This window comes from Betta splendens, chromosome 6, assembly GCF_900634795.4.
Source record: "Betta splendens chromosome 6, fBetSpl5.4, whole genome shotgun sequence".
Taxonomy (NCBI): Eukaryota; Metazoa; Chordata; class Actinopteri; order Anabantiformes; family Osphronemidae; genus Betta; species Betta splendens.
Window position 1 is genome coordinate 5706166 of NC_040886.2, and position 12222 is coordinate 5718387.

The window sequence follows — 12222 nt, forward strand, 5'->3', positions numbered from 1 at the left end:
TTTTTTTTCTACTTTGTGTTATTCAGAAACTTCAAATATATGCAATGCAAAAACACACATAAATTTTTACACCTCATATCACATCTCACAAGTGTCCCCTACATTATGTCTTTACTTTCATTCAAATAGACCTTGTGATTGCAGAGATAAACTCTTAGATAAACGCCTGGCCCTTTTCTTTACATCACATTCTTGGTGTAACAAGCAAGTAAACGTGTAAAAATAAAACATACATACAGCATATACTATGTTAATATGTGGTGCACTATTACTGAGGCTGCTACAGTATGTTCTATTTTGTAAAATGAAAGATGTTACTGTATAATGCCACCTTAGGTGGGAGCATTTGGAAATGTGTTTTTAAAATACTATGTTGCAATGTTGGAAGTGTGAGTCTCCCAAAAAATTTGTTCTGAATTTCAGGTAAAAGTAGAACACAAACATCAAGTGGTACTTTGAGGTGTGTAGTCAGTTTCAATCTGGTTATAAAATGCCTAAAGTCAACATTATCTAAGCATGTGACTTTTATGGGTAAACTGTTAATCTATTATTCTATTAATCCCCTAATTGAAACTGAAGAATATATTTATTGATTTTACATTTCACAAAAGCAACCAGAGCATCTTGTCTGTCATGCTGGTTATGGAGAAGTGAGTTCCTAGTGTCTACATCCATAAGGAATGAATGGAGAAGTTGTTGAAGTTCAAAGCGGCAGTTTCCATCACAGTGGAGGAAACCAGAGTGCTCTGTTTGTCATTGATGTCATCGCCAGCAAAACCGCACTTCAAGCTGGTAATAAGGCAGCAAGAGCATTCACACCGAGACACAGAGGGCTTTATTTATTCAAGCCGCACACCCCGAGTGTGCCTCTGTGCATCCAGAGATGCTGCGCGCTAACTGTTCCCACATCAGAATCTCGCAGTGGCCTCGGTCACATATGACTGCCATGCGTCACCGCTGCCACTTCCATCTGCTGTGCATCCAGCACACCTCCTACGGGGCTGGTGGTCACTTGGCTTTTGCAGGGCCTCCCAGTGGTTGAGAAAGGAGAGCCGTGTTTACTGTAAAGCGCATTTGGGATGCACAGATAATAATCTGACTTCAATTTAGCTGGTACAATCAGGAAATGCATACGTGTGTGTGTGTGTGTGTGTGTGTGTGTGTGTGTGTGTGTGTGTGTGTGTGTGTGTGTGTGTGTGTGTGTGTGAGTGAGTGTGTGTAAAGGTGCATGTATGTGGGAGCCCTGCAATGAGTAATTGAGACCGTACTTTCCGACAGCCCAGACCAAATCTTGACTCAATCACGTATGGCCCCATGTATAGGGTAGAGCAGGGTCTACATCATTGTTTGACAATGTGTATGCTCCAGATTGATTTTCTGGTTCCAGTGGAAGGGGGCAAATGGATGTGAAAGGGAGGAACACGATTATGTACAATGAGGAAGGAAGTAGAGAGAAGCGTAGCATTCAGACCATGTGCTGTGCTCTGACTTTCTTCTTCTGCTTAGCACAGCATATTTGGACTTCCCTAATACAATATTGTACACAGTTTTTTTAAATTGAATTTAACTCATTACAAACTTACTTTCAAGCTATATCTTTTACCATTCATCAGTTCACTATATCCAAAGTCAGGATCACAACATGACTGATTATGCCGTCTACGCTGTTATGGACTAAAATCAAACAAAAAGAAAAAAAAACACATTGAATTTATAAATAATAAATACACAGTTGAGGAAAGTCCTGGCTGTAAATGTGGTCTGTTTGCTTTGCTATGCTTTTATTTCATATAGTCTCAAGGAATTTAAGAGATGGGTGTTGAAGTATGTGGTGCCGAGGCTTAAAGCCACTCTCCTCACGTTCGTTGGTGGGAAATATCAATTTTTTCCCCCAAAACATGAGCGTCCCCCTTTGGTTCCGAAGCCGACATGTGCTCTCTTGCTCTGATCGTCGTAGCATTCTACGCATGTCTTTGTTCATGCTGTTTCAACACCTGGGTATTAGCTAATGTTTGTGCATAAACCAAACAAAGAATATTCTCACTCGGATGAAAACAATTCCTGTATTCCAAACACACTGAAAATATCCCTTATTGCCATGAAAAAGGGAAATGGTTACAGTTTGCGCGCTCTCTCTCACAGAGTGTTTTATTTGCATCTGTTTTTATTTTCTGCTGTTTTTTCTGGTGCCATTGCCGCAGCAGAGCAACGCCGGCTTTTTAAAGGGACTAAAATACTTAACGGCTCACATTCTACAGCACGTTTGGGGAATGCGTGACCCAAGCACTAAATTAATAGCACTCAACGATGAGACGAAGTCTTCGGCGCTCGTTGGCCGAGCGTTGTCGATACTGCACATCTGATTGGACGCTGGCTCCTCACGCACTTTTATAAATAACTCGTTAAGCTGACAGCAATACGAGATTGTTTTATTTTACTGTGAGACAATAAAGCCATTTTCCCTCCGCATTCTCAGCACTCACCACTTATCCACCATCTGATGTCAAACACATGATTAAAACCAACACACAACATGGTTTGAGTTTCACATCTTTAGGGATCATCCCACACTAGATGGGAAACTGAAGGTGCGTGGGTGGGTGCTACATGCTCCTGGTCTAACTGCTTCACTACCTGTAGGCCCAGGAGTTTTTGTTCCCTTCTCGCTTTGATCTCTGCTCCATTGTGGCAGGATGACTGACCTTAATCAGACTTGATAAAACATTCCCCACCTACAATTATTCTTGCAGTTCGCATGAAGACCGTGCTATTTACAACAGAATGGGCACATAAAGGCTCAATTTAATCCAGGCACTGCATCAGATTTCAGCTGCCGGGTTAGAAATTGCTGTTCGCTTCGCGCTGCAGGAATGCGCCACAGATGCAAGTACTCAGCGGGGTAATGTATACAATATGAAAGTAAAAGAAACAAGGGTATGATACAAACCTGGTAACCAGTTTTACAGGAAGTTCACTTAAAAAGGAACTGCAAGCAGTAACAAAGATAAGAAGAGGAATGAATCTATGAATGCGAGACTTAAGGTTCCCATGATGTTAAGCAACATATGAAACAGTTTACTTCCAATGTAACGTCAGAATATTATACAACTAAATGCCACAACATCCTGAATGTGTTGTACACTCATGCAGTGAGCAACTCCAGCAAAGGGGGTGCAGATCAAATGCTGTGGCCTGGGGCAGAATAGACCCAAGTCCACTTTGTACCAGAGGCCTGTATATTCTTAGACGTTCACCATACAGTAACACACTGGAGCCCGGGTGAAGGAGGCCCCTCACCGGAGTCTCCGAAAATGATCAGCAGATGACGACAAAAAAAGGAAACAGGGTGACTTCAGTGACGGCAAGAGGAGACGAGCATCTGACTTCCATTGCCGAGCTCAGCTTGTGTGTTCCACTTAGCCACTGGTATTTTGAGGAGATGCACAGCACCGTTACCAGAGCCCCGCACTCAAACACACCATGATGTCATTGAGGTTCAATCATTACAGGCTGCAGATGATGCTGCGCTGCGCTGGGACTTTTCCCACGCTTGTTTTTGCAAACTTTACTTTGGAAGCAATAACACAAAGGGGTTTCCGGCTGACACTTACAGTTGTGTAAGAAGTAACAAGGAAAACAAAAGAAAAAAGAAAAAGAGAAATCCAGAGGGAGAGAGGCAGAGAAAACATGAACCTCACGGCAACTTCCTGATTTATTTTATTCTTACAGTCCATTTGGCAGCGTTTGTCTGACTGTGTCTTTAATCAACCAAAGTTAGTTCGTTCTTATTCCCTTTCACCTAGAAAGTTACTGCTGTAACTTTAGCACTACTCAAGTCTCCTATACAGTCTTCTCTCATTACAGTCCAATACTGTACAGTATATACACAGTGGCAGTGTTCACTTCCAGATAGGTTCACTGCATCGCATTCACAATGTGGACGTGTCGCTTCCTTAACACATCTGAGCACTTGGCATTAATTCTTCACTTAAGATAAGGACTACTGGTAATCTGGTCCAAATAGGCCATCTGCTGTTCCCACAGCCAACAACGGAGGCTAATAACATGCTGGACCCAATCAGATTGTACCACAGTCAGCCCAGATAAAGGCAAAGCAATAAAATGAAACAATCTGGTGCTTTGACACTAAAAGCAAGAGAGCTTGCTATTTCGCCGCTGAGCCGGGGCTGGAATGTGCTCTTTGAACCAGCTTTATTTAACAGTGGAGCAGCATGCGCACAGCACGCCCTGAATCTCTGAGCTGGCGAAGGCAGCGTTTGCTCCTGGCGTGGGCACATCAGACTCAGGGCCACCGGGTCAGGGAGCTGGCATCCTCACCCCTGGCACAAGTTGCTCCCCTTGGGGGCGTAGGGGCTGACACCGGGCTCATGGGGAGCACTAGACAGACAGGGGCCTACCAAACAGCTTGTGACCATAACCAACAGTGGCAGAGAACAATGAATGCAATTATTTACAAGAACACAGTCCAAGTCCTTTTCGGTCTCGGCCGATTACGCCTGTTTACGCTCGCTCTCCTTTCGCGGGGCAGCGTGGAGGGGCTGTGACCCCGCCGGCGCAGTCGTCAGCAGGAGTTTTTCATAGCGCCCGAGGCTACCCTGCTATTCATGCTCTGTTGCCGTCAGGCCCGGTCGGTGCCCAGCTGCAGCTTCTTCACTGGCGACTGCACATTATGATGAAAGGTCAGGGTGCGCGCATCAAAATGAGCTGAGCAGATGTTTTTGTGGAGGAACAAAATCTACAGGAACTGCATAAAAGTGAATGGAGTTGACTTTAGGTGCAGCGTTGAGGTAATGTGGAAAGGATCTGACAAGGTTTCAGACAATAATATAATGGTGAATCATTACTTTCATGCACCATTAGGAAGGAATTTCTCTATTGGGTTTAACTGCTGAGAACCTGGTACAGAGCAACAAGTTTCTGTCAGCGCATTAGACCTGAGTGGGCATTTAGCCTCATAAAGCGGGATCTTAACATAAAAATTGATGTAATACATCGTTTTAACACAGTACAACTAGTGAATGGTGGCACTGACTGAGAAAAGACAAAATTACTCACCATTAACACCCACCAAAGGTCAATAATAACCCCACAACACTGCTGACGATTTTCCCAAGAACTGCAGACCACTACTGAGTTAAAATCACCTTATTAAAGTATGTGAAGTTAAAAAAAAGGCCAGGACTCATCAACTGTGTTTTACCTGGTCTTTGTACTTTCTCTGTAGGATAAATATAAACAGTTTTTGATACCTTCATTGCACTGCTCTAGTATCATAGCCAAGCCTTTATGCTAAATACTGGGCATTTGCATTGAACTTTCACAAAATCTTTATTGTTTTACTGTATTTATATTGTACTATATATTTGAGTCTAAGAGAGAGAGTCAGGATTGCAAATATCCTGAAAGTCCCATATCTGATCGATCTGCAGAGCCTCCCCATCACCCATCATCACCCATCAGTCTAACACTCCCTGAGTACAACGTGTGCTAAAACCCACAGGAGGTATTCAAATATTAATATGTGTCCTCTGATGCACTAGATCTGAGAGGAAGCACGTCTCACCTGCTGTAATGACCTCAGTGGGTCCAAACGGCCTACCCTGTCTAACAACTGTACAGTAAATGCGCTCGTACAGTACGCGTACAGTGGGAGCGTCATTTGTCCGTTCCCCCGTGGCTCTTGGCTGCGGCCCTTTAGGAGGCTCCAGATGAAGAGAGCATGGAGTGTGGCAGAGGGTCCTTCCATAAACAATAAACAACAGTTATCTTGTGTGCGGCCGCCTGTGTCAAGTGGCACACGAAGCCAAGCTCAGCATCTGAGAGGCGTCTGCTCCTCTTTCCGCCTTTGGTCTTGTCTCTTTCAATGGCTCATAATAGCGTGGATGTGTGTGTGCACACCCAGGGTGTGCGCCTGTGGCCACGGCACAGCACAGCACAGGGCTCCTCTGTATTGTGTTCTGAAGCTGGCTGGAAGTAAAAAGGCAGAATTAAAGAGCGGTGGGGGCGAGAGAAAAGGGGGCAGCGTCAGCACACTGCAGAACTGCGGGGAGCGCCCCCAGATCCCAGCTGCCCAGGACTGGCTGCGAGACCCAGGCCAGTGCCAGGCGTCCCCGGCCCCGGGTGGAGGTGAGCCAGCGAGCGAGAGGAGCGGGAGGTGCACGTCGGGAGAAAAGTGGCAAAAATAATGGCAGGGCATACAGTATGTAAAAGCCTCAGGAGACACACTGCGCTGACAAATGCAAATTGGCGACTGGTAAACATCAGGCGCAATTTGCTTTCAGAGAGCGAAATTGAGGATTCATTTGTTTTATAAGGCGTTGGAATTGTACAGCTGGGCTGGAGAACAGAACTTCCCGAGCAGCCCAGGGAAAAGCTCCTCCAACACCGGTGGCCCGAGTTCCTCCACTACGCGGCCTGACGGTGCAGTGGAAAGCCAAGTTTATCTGGAAGTGTTTAATGCATTATTTGTCCAACAATCAAGGAAGCGGGTTTATTTTGCAGATAATTATAGCTTTTGTTGTGCCGATGGCCAAGATAAGCCAAGGTTCCGAACCATTAGGCGGCCGTGCTTTTTCTGGCAGACGCAGGTCGCTCGGCGAGGGGCTTGGCGGCGGGTCAGACGATTGTAGCCCCGGAGGGCGGGAGGCTCCACTCGGAACGGCGTCAAGCGATCAATCAGCGTGTGAAACAATCAATACAAGGCTCGGCTGTAAAACTGCAGCCATGCCGCCCGCCACCCGAGCCCACAGTGGGAGCTGGTAGCTCCGGCTCAGGCCGGAGCTGGTGGAAATCCCCGCGGCTGGTCTAGACACTTTTGCCCTCTGCGCTGAACCGAGCGGGGCGCTAATCATGGCACTTGGCAGGCGGCAGCCTGTTTCCACAGGTCTTCAGCGAAAGCCCTTCCTCTGCAGAGGCAGGTAATCACAACAGAACTCCATCCCACCCTGACGGCAGGCAGGCAGGCCGACGGACGCATTCCCGCTTCGTAGCGGTTGGGCCCAACTGGTTCTGAGCTTCTGACAGACACGCTGACCCGAGTGTCAGAACGCCCGTGAGCCCGGCCGCCCTGCTGGGGACCGAGCGTGGGCGGTGCTCGTCATTGTGTGCTGCCACCCTGGGGTCAGTGACAGGAAGCGAGCGTTATTATGACGAGGGAGAAACCCATTTACAACCACCGAGTGACTCACCGGCGCTATATTAGGGTGATTCAGCTGCTGAAAGTTCAGGAATGGGACAACATGGGACATGATTAGCCTGTAGCTGCAGTCAACAGACTCTGTGTGCATGTGGAAAATAAAAGGGACAAATGCAATAAAGTGGGCGTGGGTGATGATACCCCTGGTTTCCTGCTCTGAATGGTAACGGCGCACCTCCACATCTCCTCCTGGGGCCTCAGGTTTGCGTCCTGTGTCAAAGTCCTGACGTACGTTGTGTTTTCCACACATGAACCTTTTCCGTTGGACATGTGGACTTCATAAGGCCCAGAGCGGGATATTTGGATGCATTTCATCACCGGTGTTTTATCTCCCATTGTTTACTGCTGTGGCAGCTACACTGTGAATGAACTTATGATATTGTTAGCTACTAATAGGCATATTATTCTATTACTGAGGAGAGTTGATTTTAATTTTTTACTTGGTTTCTTGGTCGTGTTTAAAAACCGTTTGCTAATGAGCTGAAGTGATTAGTCGCAGGACATTGTTCGACTTCTTCTGGTGTTTTCAATTAATTATTCCTGTGTTACAGTTTCTTTGATTTGCTTATTCATTGTTTGTATGTAGCTGCAAATGACAAGCTTTCCCAGAGTCTAAACAGGAGGTCCCCATTTGAATGGCCACCAATTAACTTTGCAACAGATCTCACGCCAGACCACGTCTTCTCCCTCTCCACAACTCAGGCAGAGCCGAGTGACAAATGTACTTGTGAGCACGGGCTGACGGAAAAACTCACTGCCTCTGAGGCTAAATACAGAACCAGCTAGGAAGCCGAGCTGAAGTCGTGCTGAAGAACCTCGTGGTCCTTTGTGCACATGCTTTCTCTACCAATGTCTAGTGGGGGGGGGGCATGCAAGTGACAGACATTTTGAATCAAACAACCAGAAGCTATGACAGAAGCTGTTGCAGCACTCAGTGTCAGGGCTGGTAACAGAATAGAGTCACATTACTTACAGTACAATATAGGCTTTGACTGCTCACATGCGTACGCTGCTCATCGTAGTCATCTGATCCCAGCTTGCCCACGGAGGAGCCTGGTGTGAGCTCTTGTGTAATACCACCACAGGATGACAGGCCTTTGGATGCTGCATCGCTCCTAAGAAGGGTTTGATTTTCATAATCATGGAGGACTGCAATAAAAGAATACAGAGCGTACATTTATAACACAGACGCTGTGTGGAGACTGTGAAGACATTCATTTTTATTACCCATATGTCTGAAAGTCTTCTTATATATGTTACAGGTACACTTTTTTTAGGAGAGCATCAGTGCTTGTGTTGTTTCTAAGCTACACAGCGATCCACCGCCTCTTAGCCAGACCCACCAGGACCAGCCCACCCTGGCACTGGCAGAGCCAAGCTGACAATTACTATCTACCTCACTGCCCTTGCTAGCAAGCTGACGGGATGGGCAGCATTTGTCTGGCTGGAATACGCAGCATGTTGTTGGCCTGAGTAAGGTCAATGAGTGCATCTTCATCCCCCTCCCCAATCACCCCCAGTCAATCAGACTCATACAGTCCGCTTTCAACAGGTGTAGTAGAGGGGAAAGATAAGTTAACGTAGTGTTTAATCATCTTTATTCTAGGCACAGACCTTTTTTTTAACAGGCAGAGTCTGAGATCTGTAAAATGTGGCAGGCGTGTGTTTGCAGGAAACCCCACTATAACTGACAAGGGATGTGGCGTGGCTCATCCTAGGTTCTTCTGATTATGTGGTCCTCTAGCTCTCCTTTCATTACTGGCTAGTGTTCACAGACACACACTCTACCCCCATTTTTATCTTTACTCACTCACCAGTTAGTAATGACGAACCTGCACAAGTCATTTCCTTGAATAAGCTAACGTTGCTTTCATTTTAAGCTCTGGCGTTGCACTTTCATGACTCAGCCATAAGTGACACGTCGGCTTTTAAATGACTCAACGTGACTTGAAACCTTAACTATGGTGTCGACCGCATGTCACCAAAAAAAACCGGCCAGCAGCGTTCTGAGGGCCTTTGTGAGTCATCAGAGAGGAAGACAGGCACAGGCGGTATAGGCAACGCTATAGAGACAACAATAAAATAAAGATAATGACAGATATGGCCTGTGACACAGATGGGCCGGTACTGTTTTAGATAGACACCCTCCTCGTCAATCAGAAACTGCTAGTTAAAGGGCGCTCTCACGAAGAAAACACGACTGGAACTTTGGGATCAAAGACAGAAGACTTATAGACTTACATTACAGCCTACAGATGGTGCAAACCAGTGTTTTGCTGTGGTGAAGTGGACGCCTGCGCGTAATAATTCATAGTCTCAGTCGTATGCGGAGATGTGTTTGTCAAGCTGCGTTGCGAGCTTCATCCGCTGGCCCTCGACACTCTGCCTCCAATAATAAATGGACCAACACGCTTGACTCTTGAACCCGGGAACGATCAAACATTTCACAGCTGAAATCAAACCCGTCAGCCGTCCTCAACGACCTAAATGAATCCAACTGTTCTTTTACTTAGTAGTTGCTTGAGGTTTGAGACTGTGGCGAGGAGTGGGTGGCCCAGCCCTGACCCCTATTCATCTCACTGACATACAGCACGCTGACATTCAAAAGCACCGTGTTCTGCAAACATGAAATACACAGCACGCCGCGTGCACACACAGCGGTCAAGAAGGAGACTAATCAATGTCCAATCCATGTGTGGCCCATGAACCGTTAGGCTTAAGTCTGAGTTGAGATCAGCTACACATGGTTAGTTTTTATTGTTGTTTCTGATGGAGGATCCTGGAGCAAATACTGGTGAAATGAACCAGTGGAACATCAGAATCTGGAGGCTGAGTTTATGTACTGTAACCAGCGAGTCAACTAGGAAATGTGCTCAAAATACAGCTGAAAACATCATCTGGGTCCAGAAATATCTACAATTCCTGAAGATGCAACACCCTTGATACGCCTTCCTGTCTCCATCTACAATCTTTAAGAGCGAAAACATCAAAGCTTGGAACAGTGCCGCCTTCAGAAAGTCCAAATGAGCACTTGTCTCAGCTTGGATGTGATCCTAGAAGTTTTTGACATCAGTGTCAATGAGACAGGCAGGCTCATTCACACAAACTCGCTCCTTCCTGGCTCTCTTCTCACAAGATCCAGTACATTCATAACCAAACAGTGGTCAACAGGCACAAAGGGATCAAGGACAAAAAAAGCCTGTGATTCACAGGCAGCGCCAAACGGCTTTTCCATAATACTCTATGCTAAATTACAGCAAGTCAGCACCGTGCAGCTGGGAAGTGGACTTTTTTAGAAAACCATTTTTATCCCGATGCACAGCCTCCTGAAGTCAGTGTCCTGTCAGCATGTGAACACAATACGTGGTAGATCTCCTGTGGAATCATTTGAGTCATTTATTACAAATGTCATTTTTTATAACTATTGAGTTATTAATTGTTTGGTGTTTTAAACCAAGGAAGAATCTACATGTATTGCAAATTGTCATCAGGTCACAGAACTGACTGTTCCCTTTAAACGTCATCGCTTCTTGTTATGGGCCTTTTGTCCCATTAAAAGCTTTTTTAGCAGAGCAGGAAAGTTTACTATAAATGTTTTTGAATATATACTCTAATAGAAACCGATTACACACTGTATTAAGACTTGTTTTAATTCTACCTATTTTGAAAGAATTAGGTTCCAGAGTTGTCTGGGCCAGTTCATTATTAAAATAATTTGGGCACTTCTTTTATTGTAAACCTCGTCATTGAATAGTTCCTTATGTGGTGGTGCAGACCGTTTACGTGCTTCCTCCTCATCTGACCTCAACTCAGATCTTTGCACGTCCCAACTGACATTAAATTTTAAATATTCTGATTTTAATACATGTTGCAAATAACTCAGCTTACTTTTTTTTCGTTGAATCCTCATCAAATCAAAAATGTTGCTCTAATTTTAGATATATTTACTTTTATATTTAGTTCCATTTTGTTATTTTTTCCCACTCATTCTCATGTAAAATTGGAATTTAATCTCTCCCTTTCCCTTTCCTGGACACACACCCTCCATTATCTGTCACTCTCATCTCTTCCTTTCTGCCCCTCACTGGTCTCTGGCACCATCCTGAATATTCATAACTGTCCTTTGATGAGCATGCTAAATGGGTGTCAACATGATTTGGCCACATGACAGAAGTGGATTGTCTTTGATAAGCCCAACTTGCGCCAGAACAAGGCAACGAGGAGGAAAAAGAGTGAAAAGAGACATTGACCCCGGTGGGTTTGTTGGGTGCTTTGTTGAGCCAATCAGAACCTGGGAGCAGCGCTGCCGGAGCAAGCACCGGGCAGCAATGGAGAGGTCAGTAGGAGGGTGGACCCCTGTGGTGGCCCCGGGGGTGAAAGTCATTGTCACAAAGCTTTAATGGGTCCCAAAATTCCTCAACTGACCAAAACCTGTGAATGATTGAGAAATGAAAGACGTTTGTGATTCAAATAGGGTTTGTGGGGGCTCCAACATGAGGTCTGGAGGTGGAAAAGATTCTCAGAGGAAACAAACACTCTCCCGTATCCTCAAGAAAGAGCCAACCTGCTTCTCTTTTTGCAGCAAACGTACATTTTAATATTTTTACATTACAAAACTGTGGGATTTTCCTGTGCTTGATTTACTTTGACTTGAGGACCAAAGCAGCTTCCAAAGCAAAATTACTGACAAAAATCAGCCATATGGCAATGTGAATAAATCAATGTTCAAATCACGGTGAGACATAAACCGTAACCAGCAGGATTTACTGTATTTTCTGCAAAGGAATTTATCTTTAACAAAAGATGTCTTTTTAGAACCCACCAGGTTCCTGTATTCACCTCTTTACAACAATGAAGACAAAGTTTAATGTGTAAATGCTAGTAAGGAGTCAGTTTGTTTCAGCTGCATAGATCCCATTGGGTGCAGAGATGGCTGGCAGCAGCCTTATCTGCCCTCAGTGATGTGTCACTGCTGGGCCACCATAAACAAAGACCACCAACCACTG

The 12222-nt window shown here is 45.4% G+C and overlaps 1 long non-coding RNA gene across 1 annotated transcript in view; it reads right to left on the bottom strand.

Moving 5' to 3' along the window:
* The window catches only part of LOC114857069 (uncharacterized), a 75243-nt gene that overhangs the window by 29254 nt on the left and 33767 nt on the right, over positions 1-12222 (bottom strand). The window contains exon 2 of the long non-coding RNA XR_003786168.3: positions 8190-8365. This is a non-coding gene — a long non-coding RNA (uncharacterized LOC114857069). The remainder of the gene's footprint in view (positions 1-8189; positions 8366-12222) is intronic.